Source organism: Ovis canadensis, chromosome 20 (assembly GCF_042477335.2).
Source record: "Ovis canadensis isolate MfBH-ARS-UI-01 breed Bighorn chromosome 20, ARS-UI_OviCan_v2, whole genome shotgun sequence".
NCBI classification, from domain to species: domain Eukaryota; kingdom Metazoa; phylum Chordata; class Mammalia; order Artiodactyla; family Bovidae; genus Ovis; species Ovis canadensis.
In genome coordinates, this window is record NC_091264.1 from 61,634,258 (window position 1) to 61,647,969 (window position 13,712).

The following is a 13,712-nucleotide window of genomic DNA, read 5'->3' on the forward strand; positions in this document are numbered from 1 at the left end:
GCCCAATTTACTTAATAACAGAGGATAAAAATTGATTTGTAAAAATGCCTTCATGTGGATTATTACATGCTCCTTACCCAGGTTGCACATATGTATGAGTCCTCAGAGCCATATACACGCAGGGATAGCAGCTTAAGCAGGACTAGGCTTGGGTGCTTTCTAGTTAGAATATAGCATTTCACAGACCACTTGAATCTTATGGAATACTATATGGCTTAATGTAAAACATGCACTAACTCTTCACAGAATTATGATTTTTGTCCTTGAATTAAAAGAATTAAATTACAAGCATATATCCTTATGAATGCTCTCCCCTAACTTTCAAAAGCTAAATATAATACTCAATACTTGTCAACACTGTCTTTTCACTGAGCTGAAAAAGATAGTGTCATCTGACAAAAAGATAGGCAGCATTTACACTCAGTTGTTCCAACTACTGTCCATGGAACTCTCCAGGCCAGGATACTGGAGTGGGTAGCTGTTCCCTTCTCCTGGGGATCTTCCCAAGGAGGGATCGAACCCAGGTCTCCCACAACACAGGTAGATTCTTTACTAGCTGAGCCACCAGGGAAGCCCAAGAATACTGGAGTGGGTAGCCTATCCCTTCTCCAGTGGATCTTCCTGAACCAGGAATTGAACCGGGGTCTCCCGCATTGCAGGCTGATTCTTTACCAACTGAGTTATCAGGGAAGCCCACACTCTTCAGAAGTGGGGCACACATGACCTTCATTCTTTCTGAGGGACAATTAAAGTCAACACTGTAAACATCAGCAGTAACTTGTGAAACAAACAGCATTGAACAATTTTTACTTAAAAGCTATTAAGCTATTACGTAATGCTACTCTTTTATGGCTATTTATTAAACATTGTGAAAGTGCTTTCCCTACGAAGGAAGAAAATCGGGTCAGTAATAGGGCATAATTCATGAAGCTATATCATACTCAGAGGACAGGCTGGGTGGGAGAATAAGAGGGAAATGTTACGAAAGAGCAAACCTCTACCTGAGCGTATGAAGAAGTTATTCTTGCCTGGCCAAGAGGCCAGTGCATCCATCAGGTACATTGAACCAGTAGGTGGCAGTTCCACTGACCCTTTCCCTCTAAGGCCTTCCTATTTCAGACATCAGGTCCAAGTCTCATTTTACAAGCAAAATAACTAAATCTGTACAGCTTAAGTCCAAGCTTACACGGTTATTTGCTGGTCTGAGCTTTACTACACTGAGAAATGTGCCCCCTTTAGTTAAAATCAGTACAGACATACCCTGGAAGGGACTGCTAGCTGCTTCCCAAAGCCCAGCCTCCTTTGACTTAAAACAGAATCCCATTTGGTACCCGGGCACATTTCTGCCCACCCTACCCTGCACCTAGATGTGTGCATGAGATCACTTGACCTATGACATGGAAATAGAAGTTTTGCATTTGACTTCGAAAAAACAGTGTTACATGGTCTTTTCTGGGACATGGTCTTTGCTGTTCCCTGTTAGCTCAACCTGGAGAAGGAAATGGCAACCCACTCCAGTGTTCTTGCCTGGAGAATCCCAGGGACGGGGGAGCCTGGTGGGCTGCCGTCTATGGGGTCTCACAGAGTCGGACACGACTGAAGTGACTTAACAGTAGCAGTAGCAGTTAGCTCAACCAAAACTAAATAACTACCATCCATATAGCCATTGTTGACCCTTAAGTGATGTACTAACTAAGGTTGAGCAACCAGATGGAAGGAACAAGGGTCTTAGACACAATGGAGCCACTGTACCAGCCTTGGAATGCCTACCTCAGGATGCATTTTGCACGTGAAAGAAATGATCTTATTAAAAGCACATGCAGCCAGTTCTAATTCTAACTGGTTCAGATATCTTCAGGTCCATAAATATTGTAACAACTCTTCTAAGATAAACAGCTCTTCTGAAATAGAGTAACTAACCCTCATGCCTTGGTAATAGGTCTCACTTATTTACACTTTTTAAATTTTATTTTACATTTCTGCCCACATACTTACTATTTCCTTATATCCGCATACTCTGGTTTTAGTTTGCATTTTTTTCTAGTCTCACAAGATAGAAGCCAAGATCAATTATTTAGACTTTTCTTCTTTTTTAAGAGGAATTTATGGCTACAAATTTTTCTCAAAACACTGCTTTAGTCATATCTCACAAATTCTGATATAGTTTGGTTTCACTTTCTTCCTAGTTTCACTTTGATTTCTTCTTTAATTCATGGAATATATAAAATTATATTATTTAGTAACCAAATATTTGGCCATTTTCTAAAATTATTGTTTTTTGATTTCCAATTTAATTCTATCTTCAGACAACGTAACTTTGTAAGGGTTGAATTCTTTTATATTTAAAAAACTTGTTTTGTAGTCCAAAATATTGTGTGTTTTGATCAACACAGGTGCATGTGAAATAGATATGTATCCTGCTCTTGTTGGATACGAAAAGTGAAAGTGTCAGTCACTCAGTCATGCCCAATTCTTTGTGATCCTATGGACTATTGCCCACTAGGTTCCTCTGTCCCTGTAACTCTCCAGGCAAGAATACTGGAGTGGGTTGCCATTCCTTTCCCCAGGGGATATTCCTGACCCAGGGATCAAACCTGGGTTTCCCGCATTGCAGGCAGATTTTATCATCCAAGCCACTGGGAAAGCCTCTTGTTGGCAATAGTGTTGTGCAGTTGTAAGATCAAATTGGTTGATAGTGTTGTTCAAGTATCCTTTGTCCAGCTAATTTTTCATCTAATTGTTCTATAATTATTGAGAAGGGGTGTTATAAGATTCAAAAATTCCAACACCCCTTCTCTTGTTTGGAGAGTTCCATGAACAGAGGAGCCTGGCGGGCTACAGTCCATAGGGTCACAAAGAATTAGACAAGACTAAGCGACTAACACTTTCACTTTTCACACCCACCAACAGTAGATGCGTATCCTTCTCCCATGCATCAGTTAAGGCGCCATGTGAGAAGCTTACAGCAATTTGTTTCCATTTCTCCCCTTCAAATCTTGTACTAATTCCATCAAATAGTCTACTTCGACATGCTATAAATCCTATGACACCTTATTATTTTCGTTTGACACAGTTAACTGTCTTTATAAAGAACAAAAATAAGAAAAAGTATTCTGTATTGAAACATCTATATACTACTGCCAGTGTTCTTCATTCTCCAATGGAGATCGAGACTTTTATCAAGATCATTTCATTGTCCTTCTCCTGAAGGACTTTCTTTAACATTTCTTAGAGTGTGGGTCGGCGGTGATGAGTTATTTTGCCTTTTTTATGTCTGAAAAACAAAATATTTCCTCTTCCTTTTTGGAATAATATTTCCACTGCTGGATAGAGAGTTCTAAAATAATAATTTCTTCCTTTCAATAGTTTAAATGTGTTGCTCTATTGCCTCCTGGCTTGCATTTGTTTCTTGTAAGAAAGACACAGCCCGTCGTACCTCTTTCCTTCTGCACAAATAAGCTTCTTTTTTCTCTCTGTCTGTTTTTAAGATCTTTTCTTTTACCTCTGGTTTTAAGCAGTTTGTTTCAGCCCTTATATTTATGGCTCTTGCTTAAATGTGGTGATCTTCTTGGGCATCTACACCTACGGTTTTCGTCATGCCTGGACATTTTATCAGATACAATTTTTTCAAATTTTTTTTTCTTTCGAAATTTCAAGTACACACATATTAGAATGTTTGAAGTTGCCCTACAGTGTACTGTTTCTCTGTTTTAAACAGAAAGGGCTTTTTTTCTAGCTATGGTCTCTCTCTATTTGACTCTGGACAACGTCTATTGATTTGTCTTCGAGTAGTATATTTTAACATCAGACACTGTAGTTTTCATCCCTAGAAGTTTGATTTTAGTCTTTTTCGTGTATTTATGGCTCCACTTAACATGATGTGTCTTCTCGACCCTACGAGGTATAGTTAAAATCATGTTTGATGTCGATTCTACCATTTGTGTAATTTCTTGTCCTGTTTCCCTGCTTCCCTGGTGGCTCAGAGGGTAACGCATCTGCCTGCAATCCCAGAGACCCGGGTTTGATCCCTGGGTCAGGAAGATCCCTTGAAGAAAGAAATGGCAACCCACTCCAGTATTCTTGCCTAGAAAATCCCATGGAAGGAGAAGCCTGGTAGGCTACGGTCCATGAGGTCACAAGAAGTTGGACACGACTGAGTGACTTCACTTCTTCACTTGTTCTGTTTACACTGATTGAATTTTCTCCTCATGGGTCATACTTTACTGCTTGTTTGAATGTTTGATATTCTTAATGGATGCCAGATATTACAAATTTTGCTTTGCTGCATATTGGAATATTTTATATTCCTATAAATAATCCTGAGCTTTATTTTGGAGTACAATTGGGCTATCTGGAATCAGTCTGATCCTGTAGACACATGCCTCTAAGCCCTGTAAGACAAGGTTTGAGCAGCATTTATTTTGGGACTAACACTTCCTACTCCCGAGGCAATACACTTCTGAGCACTCTATTTGATGTCCCATCGACTACAGATCTTTTTCCCCAACTCTGGATGGTGGGAACTGACAGTATTATTGTGTGCATGCTAAGTCACTTCAGTCGTGTCTGACTCTGCAGTTCCATGGACTATAGCCCACCAGGCTCCTTCCTGCCCATGGAATTCTTCAGACAAGAATACTGGAGTGGGTAGTCATTCCCTTCTACCTGAGTCTCTCGTATTGCAGGCAGATTCTTGACTGAGCCACCAGGAAAGCCCTGTACTATCACTGATCCTGTGTATCTGCCAGAGATTGCTGCCTCTAATTCTTTCAGTGGCTCTTTCTCTGATTGCAGGCAATTTCTTCACATGGATGCAGGCAGGTGCAGACTGGAGAGAAAGCCTGTGCACAACTCCATCTTTCTCTCTGCAGCTCTCTCTCCACCCTGGTAATCTCTGCTAATTCTAGCTGCTATTGTTTCCTCATTTTCCCAACTTTGGCCCTTCAATTCAGAGAGCTCCAAGCTGAGGTGCCTCCGCTTGGGTTCTTGCTCCCTGTGTCGTGATCCAAAAACTCGAACAGTAAACTATGGTAATTGTTGTTGTTTGGTCACTAAGTCGTGTCCGACTTTTTGTGACCCCAGGGGACCACGGCACACCAGGCTTCCCTGCCCTTCACTGTCTCCTGGAGTTTGCTCAGACTCATGCCCGTTGAGTTGGTGATACCATCCAACCATCTCATCCTGTTGTCTCCTTCTCCTTCTGCCCTTAATCTTTCCGAGCATCAGGGTCTTTTCCACTGAGTCAGCTCAGGTGGCCAAAGTATTAGAGCTTCAGCTTCAGCATCAGTCCTTCCAAAGAATATTCAGGACTGAATTCCTTTAGGATTGACTGGTTTGATCTCCTTGCAGTCCAAGGGACTCTTAAGAGTCTTGTCCAGCACCATAGTTCAAAAACATAAATTCTTCAGCACTCAGCCTTCTATATGGTCCAACTCTCACATTCGTACATGACTACTGGAAGAACCACAGCTTTGACTACACGGACCTTCATTGGTGTGGCATTAGAGTGGCATCACCTGCATATCTGAGGTTGTTGACTCTCCCTGAAATCTTGATTCCAGCTTGTGAGTTATCCAGCCCAATGGTAATTGTAAGACTTTTTTTCCCCCTTCTTTCAGGAATCACTGTTCTGCTCTGCTTTATGTCCACTGTCTGAGATAGTTCCCTCATATATTTTGTCTGGGTTGTTCCCCCAGTGAATTAGAAAGTTTCTTCAGTTGAAAAGTCTCTGTTACTACCTCTTGGCCAGAAGTAAATCTCTGATTTTAATATCTTTTAATGTCTTTAATATCTATCTCTATTTTAACAAAGAGAACATAGAGTTGAATATGATTTCTACTACTTATTAGCTGTTATTTAATCTCATTTTATTTCTCTGTCTCCAAAAGAGTATATAAGAATTTAAAAGGTTTATGTATAAAGAACTTATCACAGCTCAAAATAATGAATGCTAGAAATTATTTCCAAAACTGAAGGACTCATTCAAGGCATCAGAAACAAAGTTCAATATGAAAAAATAAATTGACAAAAATCATTAAGGATGTTTATGAACACATTCCTGCTATTTCCAGTGCATGTTTTATAGATTTATCTCTTACTCCTTGTTGTAACCTAAAATCTCTTTGCATTTTGGAAAGAATAACTTACTATTTTGCACTGTACTTGGTCCAGAACTTGTAGGGTTTCATCAGCTGAGGAGAAGACTGACATTTTCATACTGGCTGTTTTTAGTTTTCTCACTCTCTCCCCTTGAAAAGTGGTAATAACATTAGTATCTTAAAGACCCAGCATTATTTCTCTAGAATGCTATATATGAAGGGAAAATCTATTCCCAACCCTAGACATCTATTCTCCATCCTAATTAAAATTCCCATCAACTGTGGCAGCAGACTTTTTGTTTCTGCTCTAGCTACCAACTTCTTGGGGGCAGAGTTCACTTTATCAAATTCTGACAAATAGTTACAGTGAATGGAAAATGTTGGGAATTTAGTAGTTTCAAAAGCAATCAATTTTACTATCTTTGAGGTTTTCATTTATTGAAAGTGACTTGTCAGAATATTTGTTATATCTTTTAAAAATTAATTCTGCTGCTGTCTTGTTACATTCTAAAATATGCCAAGTCCTTTGTGATTAAGTTTTTTTTTTTTTTTTTTTTTTGGCTTGGGGAATAATCCTTAACTCAGAGGAAAAGGAGAAAACAGCTGGGCTACTGACAGCTAACAGCTGATTTAGAACCTGAAAGTATCTTGAAAGAAAGTTTCTTTATGGAAAAAAATGCCATGAAATGTCAACAGCAAAGAATTCTGATCATTATTGCTGGAGTACCTTTGTGTCTTAGTACATAATGGAAGATTTAGATGTAAAACCTCAACACATCAGTCAGTGGAAAGTTCATATTCTGAGTTCTTAAAGTGGTAACCGTGTGGAGTTGCTGGTTGGTCATGATAGTTGACGATGATGTCCTCTTCTTCTCTGTGCTGAAACATTTAGTGTTTTGCTAAAATAACAGTTTATACATTTCTGTTAAATTCAACAGCACGAGGCTCTTTTTCAGTGCTTCCTTTTGTGAGAAACTTTTCTAACACTTTGGTCAAACCCTCTTAAATTTCTCACTTATTTAAAATTCTCAGATAGTCTCACTCTCTGGAAGCTTGTCATGGTTACGAAATTTAACTCCAGAAGAATTATGATAAAATACATACTGAGAGATAATTATAGTAATATTTAGGAAGAAGAATTGTTGGTGGAAGGTGAATCCTACCATAAAATTTAAACCCTTAAACTTAATTGTACCACAATTTATGTACTTTAAAGACAAATAATCAAGACAAGATTTTGGTAAATGGTGTCGTTGATTAAGACAATGTCATGGAACATTTTCTATAATAAGATAAAATAGAAATTTGAGACTTTTATGTTCCTGGGAAATTTTTAACATGTATTTTCTATTTCTGTATTTTTCTAAGACAATGCAAAAAATTTAGTAATTAAACCAACTGGAATAATGACCATAAAGGTAATGATAATAATAATGTGAAGTTTAAGAATTTTTTGTAAAAGATAAACATTTTCTATAAAATTTAATGATATGGATCAGAAGTGTTTTCATTTAGTGAGGTTATGCATCATTTTGAAATACAAGCCGCCCTTCTAATCAGAGCCAACCTAACAAAACCATACAAATGAATTAATATTCCTTCCTTCACTAAGTCATTGGTCAAGAGTCTTCAGGCAAAAAAAGAGAAACATACATGTCAGTTCAAATAGACAATTACAGACAGCGTATTGCAAAAGTGAAAGTGAAGTGGCCTTTTATAGTTTAATAACATGTTAGTGAATTATAAAATTACATATACATATTTTAACCAACAAAAGTCTATAAGATGATAACTAATTATTAAATGCTATGTAACTTCACTGCTCCTATAAAAGCAGGAAGAAACATATTTTGATAATTATGAACAGTCAACTAGTGAGTTATCATCTTCTAACTTCAATTTAGAATATGAATTAAGTCTTTCAAATAGGTCTTTAACAGATATAGCTGTAAAACTGGGTAAAGGAAATGGCAAGGCGCAAGAATCATATGCACCTGAATCTAGGTATAGAAAACACTCAGCAGGCTAGCACAGAATCCCCAAGACTTGTCTCACGCACGGCAGCTCCCCTGAATGCCTACTGTGTCTTTTCCTTAAATGGTTGTCTCTGGGTTAGGAGAGCCTGTGGAGAAACGCCAGCTCACTCCAACCCAGCAGTTAGCACGGGCTGTGATGAATTTTTGTCCCCTCCGTGGTTACGCTGCTAGGGAGCTCCCAAGGCAGGCAGCTCCATGAGAACGGCTGATCGTCAAAGCCGTTCAAAGCGCCAGATGATCATCAAACAAGGATGCAAGCTGGAAGCCAATGGGCTGAATCTAGATGGCAGTTGGCTAGAACTGTGTTCTTTAAAAAACATAAACCGGCATGCTTCTGTGGGCGGGGCCTCACTCCTCTTCTCCACAGCATCTCGCACGCTCTGTCATCCCCCTCAACATCCACTTGCCCTGCCCAGCCCTGCGGAGAAAGCACCGCTCGACCGGCTGCACCGCCCTCTCGTCATCCTCTTACTAAGTTATCACATCGACGCCATATTGACCATTCTGCTTTTCACGTCTCACAGTCCCCTGGCTGTAGCCCGGGCAACTCTAAATATCTAAACCTAATTTTCAATCTCCATTACTGAGCAAGGCCGCTCTGACACTCCCTGTCCACCTCTTTCTGCTCAAAGCTCCCTCCCTTAGTCTCGTTGGCAGACGATTGAATGGCTCTACCAAGAACTTCCTGTCCTAGTCAAGGTATCTGTCACTTCTTTGGACTGTGCCTTCATCATTCTCCACATCCTCTCTTAAGCTTCTAGCGTAACTTTCTCCTGCTCTGTGTTAGAATAATTTATTCACTTTTATTAAAGGCAGGATCCCTAAGCTAAGCAATGAATGCAAAGAGGCAAAGAAGAAAGGGAGGGAGAAAGGAGGAAAGCAGCAGAGTGAAGACGTTAGGAACAGAGAGTCAAATCTCCTGTATTGTAACAGATTATTTTCTCTCCCATGAATCTGTTTACTAGTTTACTCACAGAATTTTAAGAAATTGAATTTTAACCATCTAGTCCAATTCTTTACCATATGTATATATATAGAGAGAGAAGCTTTACCAAAGTCGTAAAATTAATGGCAAATTTGAGACAGCTCATTCTCCTATTACCCACTGTGTTTCCTCCCTATTAGGGGTATACTTTCAGAAGAAAACCATCTGAGTGTTATATATACTCAGTGTTTGTGATATAGATGTTTTGCTTGATCACTTAAGCATTATAAATATATTACTCAATAAGACTGTTTAAGAAATTTAAGTTTATTTTTGTTGAATAAAAAAACCTTGCTTTGTTTTGTTCAACAGTATCCGTTGAGCCTCTGATGATAGCAATCTCAAAAATTCAAGCTTAATCAGCAAGAGCATCTTTTTCATGGAAGTAAAGCTTTTGTCACTGGAATTCTGAGTGAAATTTACAGATACAGAATGTCCATTTCTTAATAGGATAACTGTAGAAGAGCTTCAGGATTTCCTTTGATTTCCCATATTCTAAAATGCAATGGAAAATAAGAAATACCGTGTTTCCAGCTTTAAAGTAGCCAAAGCAACATAGTGTAATATTTTAAATTTCTGTTTTGATACTTCTTAGAAATATTTTTATAGAAACTATTTCTAGAATTAAAACGAGAGAGAAAATCAGATTTTTGTAAGATGTACAACCTTAAAATGAAAAGTGAAGGGTAGTTGTAAAGGGTGTTCCTCTGCTTCATGCTTACTTTATAATTAAGTAAGGTGAACCTCAAACAGAAGCTTTAGAACAAAACACACACGCACACACGCACACACCTGACATAAACTACTGCATTCCATTGTCATCAGAAATGCAAAGCTTAGCTGCCCCCAGGGCAGGTAGAATGAGCTTCTCAGCTACTCATCTGGGTTTCAGTATGGCATCTTGACAAGTGGATAATCTTCAGTACACAAAACAGCTCCACAAGTAAAAACCAGTTCAAAGACGCCCTTTGCAGCAAGTCAGTTCACTATTTTGACACAAGCATTATTTAAGCACTGGATTAGAGTCTAAATTTGTGAAAGACGTTACAGTAAAATGTTTCTGCCCTTCTTTTCTGGGACTTCTTTATTTTGGTGCTTTAATTAAATTAATTGCATTTTTAAATAGTTGTCATGATTTTGAAGTATGACTTCAAAAGTCCTTCCTGCAATGGTAAACAGCATTACTGTATTTTTAAGGGTTAAGCATATTCAATCCAAAAAAGGTAGCAAGGAATGTGTGAATACTGTATGAATCCAAAAAGGCTATAAAAGACGTTGCTTTGTGCCTGTGTTTAGTTATTTTTAGTAAAAGATTTAAACAGCTCCAGTTGAAGTCACAGTAGCACACTGAGGACTGTATGCTTCATGATGATTTTGGCTTTGTTGGGCTATTAGGCAACAGACTGTCTTTCATCACACTGAATTCCTTTTTTGTTCAGATTTCTTCCTGTTCAATATGTCTCTATGTGTCTTTTATGTCAATATGTCTTTTTGTGAAACACATGTGTTTTATCATCTATAAACCATTTTCTAACTTTCTGAATTTACCTTAAAAATTGCTTAGTTCTAAATTAAGATGCTTTTATTATTTAAGATAGTTTATTTATATATTCGTGATTACATGATTTTTTTATTTTCTAATATGTCAGCTTAATATATAATAAAGAGTTTAATGTTAACCCCAGGTGCCCTTTTTTTGTTTTGTTTTCTTATCTTCATATTACAGTTGTCCCTATGTATTCAAGGGAGATTGGTCCCAGAACTCCCTTCAAATGCCAAAATCCTCAGATGCTCAAGCCCCCTATATAAAATGGTGTGGTATTTGAGGATAACCTATACACATCCTCTGGGTGTTTTAAATCATCTCCAGATTACTTATAATACCTAATACAATATAATTGCTGTGTAAATAGTTGCCAATGGGCAGAAAATTCATATTTTGCTTTTTGGAAATTTCTGAAAATTTGTTTCAGATATCTTCCACCTGTGATTGGTTGACTCTGTGGCTAGGGAACATATTACTACAGAGGGCCAACTACATTTGTTTATATAATAGCTGTGCCTCTGGTTTTGGTCCTTGAAAACTTACCCATCATTTGCTCCATCACAAAAGAACTAGGAAGCCGTTCACATGAAGCAAGAGTTATATTTAGGGCAGGGTGGCAGCTGTGATCACTATTCCTCAACTGCCCACCAAGTACTTTTGAATTAATCAATATTAATCAAAAATTAATCAATATTTTGATATTTACTGTGGGCTTCCCTGGTGACTCAGATGGTAAAGAATCTGCCTGCAATTTGGGAGACCCAGATTCAGTCCTTGGGGTGGAAGATCCCCTGGAGGAAGGCATGGCAACCCACTCCAGTATTCTTGCCTGGGGAATCCTCACGGACAAAAGAGCCTGGCGGGCTACAGTCTGTGGAGTCGCAAAGAGTCAGACACAGCTGAGAGACTAAGACATTCAACACTTTAATAATTACTATACTCAAGTTGATTAACATGGCTTTTTATTTCTTGATACTGAAAATTATATTTTGAAGCATCATTTCTGTTTTAGGCTAATAGTTAAACACCAGCTGAGGTAAAAAGACTCAAAAAACAGAGTGAAAGGTGGTTGCCAGGGGCTGGGGAGGTCATGAGGGAAATAGAAAAAGTTTAGTAAAAGGGTAGAAATGTTCTCTTAGAGGAAGGATAAGTCTGAGACTCTAATGTATGACACAGTCAGGGTGTTTGACACCATATAGTAAGCAACATTGACAATGACTAGAAACCTGAAAGAAATGTAAATTCTTGGACCTTCCTCCAGACCTAAAAACTCAGAAACTCTGCAGCTGAATCTCTATGGTCAATGTTTTAGCAAGCCTTCCAAATGATTCTGATACCTGTTAAACTGGAAATACTGCCTTAAGGAGAAAATATATTTTGCTCCCTAAAGAGAATTGTTTTATAAAAATAAATCAGTGTGAAAATGAGAATGTGCCTTCTAAAAGAATCAAAAAGATCTCTTTAAGTCTTCTTAGTCTGCAGACTCCTTTCAAACAGAAAAAGAAACGTGGTGTTATTTCACGCTTGCTGCTCTTTGTCTTTAGTTGTAGTATCCTAAGTAAAGTTATTGTGAACAAACCTGAAGCATCACTACACAGTCAGACCTTTCTTTAGTCTTCCAAACATCCATTCCAACACCACTGCCCATGTAACTGGACAAAGTACAAACGCAATGTCCTGACACAATTACAAACTCGGGACATTGCACCAACTATAAACTTACCCACACTGCCCGAGAGCAGGGAAGTAGCTGACACTGCAGTCCTGAAGTGGTGTTGCAGAGGACAGGACTTCAAATTTAACAGTAGTTTCTTCTTTTCCCTAATGCTGTTTGCAAGCCTACATTGCTTTACTTTCCTCCTAATAGCATGAAAAGTTTTAGAAGACCACACTGTCTGCTTTGCATCGTTTATTATAAATGAATTTCTTTGAAAACAGACTGTGTGTGACGAATTATATATCTGAACTTCCCTGGTGGTGCACAGGTTAAGGCTCCACACTCCCAATGCAGGAGCATGCAAGCGTGCTCAGCCACTCAGTCGCGTCTGGCCGTGTGCAACCCCATGGACTGCAGCCCACCAGGCTCCTATGTCCATGGGATTTTGCAGGCAAGAATACTGGAGTGAGTTATCATTTCCCCCTCCAGGGGATCTTCCTGACCCAGGGATCAAACCCATGACTCTTGTAGTTCCTGCCTTGGCATGTGGATTCTTTACTACTGAACCACCTGGGAAGCGCCCCCACCTCCTGCCCCCTTCCCTCAACGCAGAGGGACTGGGTTTGATCCCTGGTCATGGAACTAGATCCTATAGGCCACAACTAAGATGCAGAACTGCCAAATAAATAATATTTACTTTTAAAAAATTATGTATTGCTGTACAACAAACCACCCTAAAACTCTGTGGCCTGAAGAAAGCTTAAAAAAAATAAAACATTTATTTTTGCTCACAAGTTGTGGTTTGAGCAGGGTTTAGGAGAAACAGCTTATCTCTATCCAGTGAGAGCTGGGGCAGCTGGACTAAGGTTGGAGAATACTTACCTCCAAGGTGACTCACTCACATAGCTGGCAAACTGGTGTTGGCTGTCAACGAGCTCAGCCTTGACCCCTTTCCACGTGGGAACCTCCACGGGGCTTCTTGGGCTTCCACACAGCACAGCAGCTGGAGTCCAAGAGCAAAGGGTCCAAGCAATAAGAAGCAGGAGCTGCTAGTCTCCTAAAGTCTCAGCCAGAAACCACCTCACCCCCACTTTATGCTGCTGGCCAAAGCAATCAGGGAGCCTCAAGAGGAGGGAACGAAGACCCTTCACCTCAATAAGAGGAACATCAAAGTGGGAGGCCATCTTTAATGTTCTTCAAATTGTTTATTCACTTAAAATGAGTATAGATTTTGAGCTAGTGATGTGTTGAGGCTTCTTCAGGTACATATTTTTCTTTTAGGCTCTTTACAAAAGCATTCCTAATTAGGAAGTTAGATCAGAGTGAAAAGAAGAAAAGAAAAAAATCGAATACAGTCAAGAATAAAAAAGACAGTAAAGAAACTTAATAG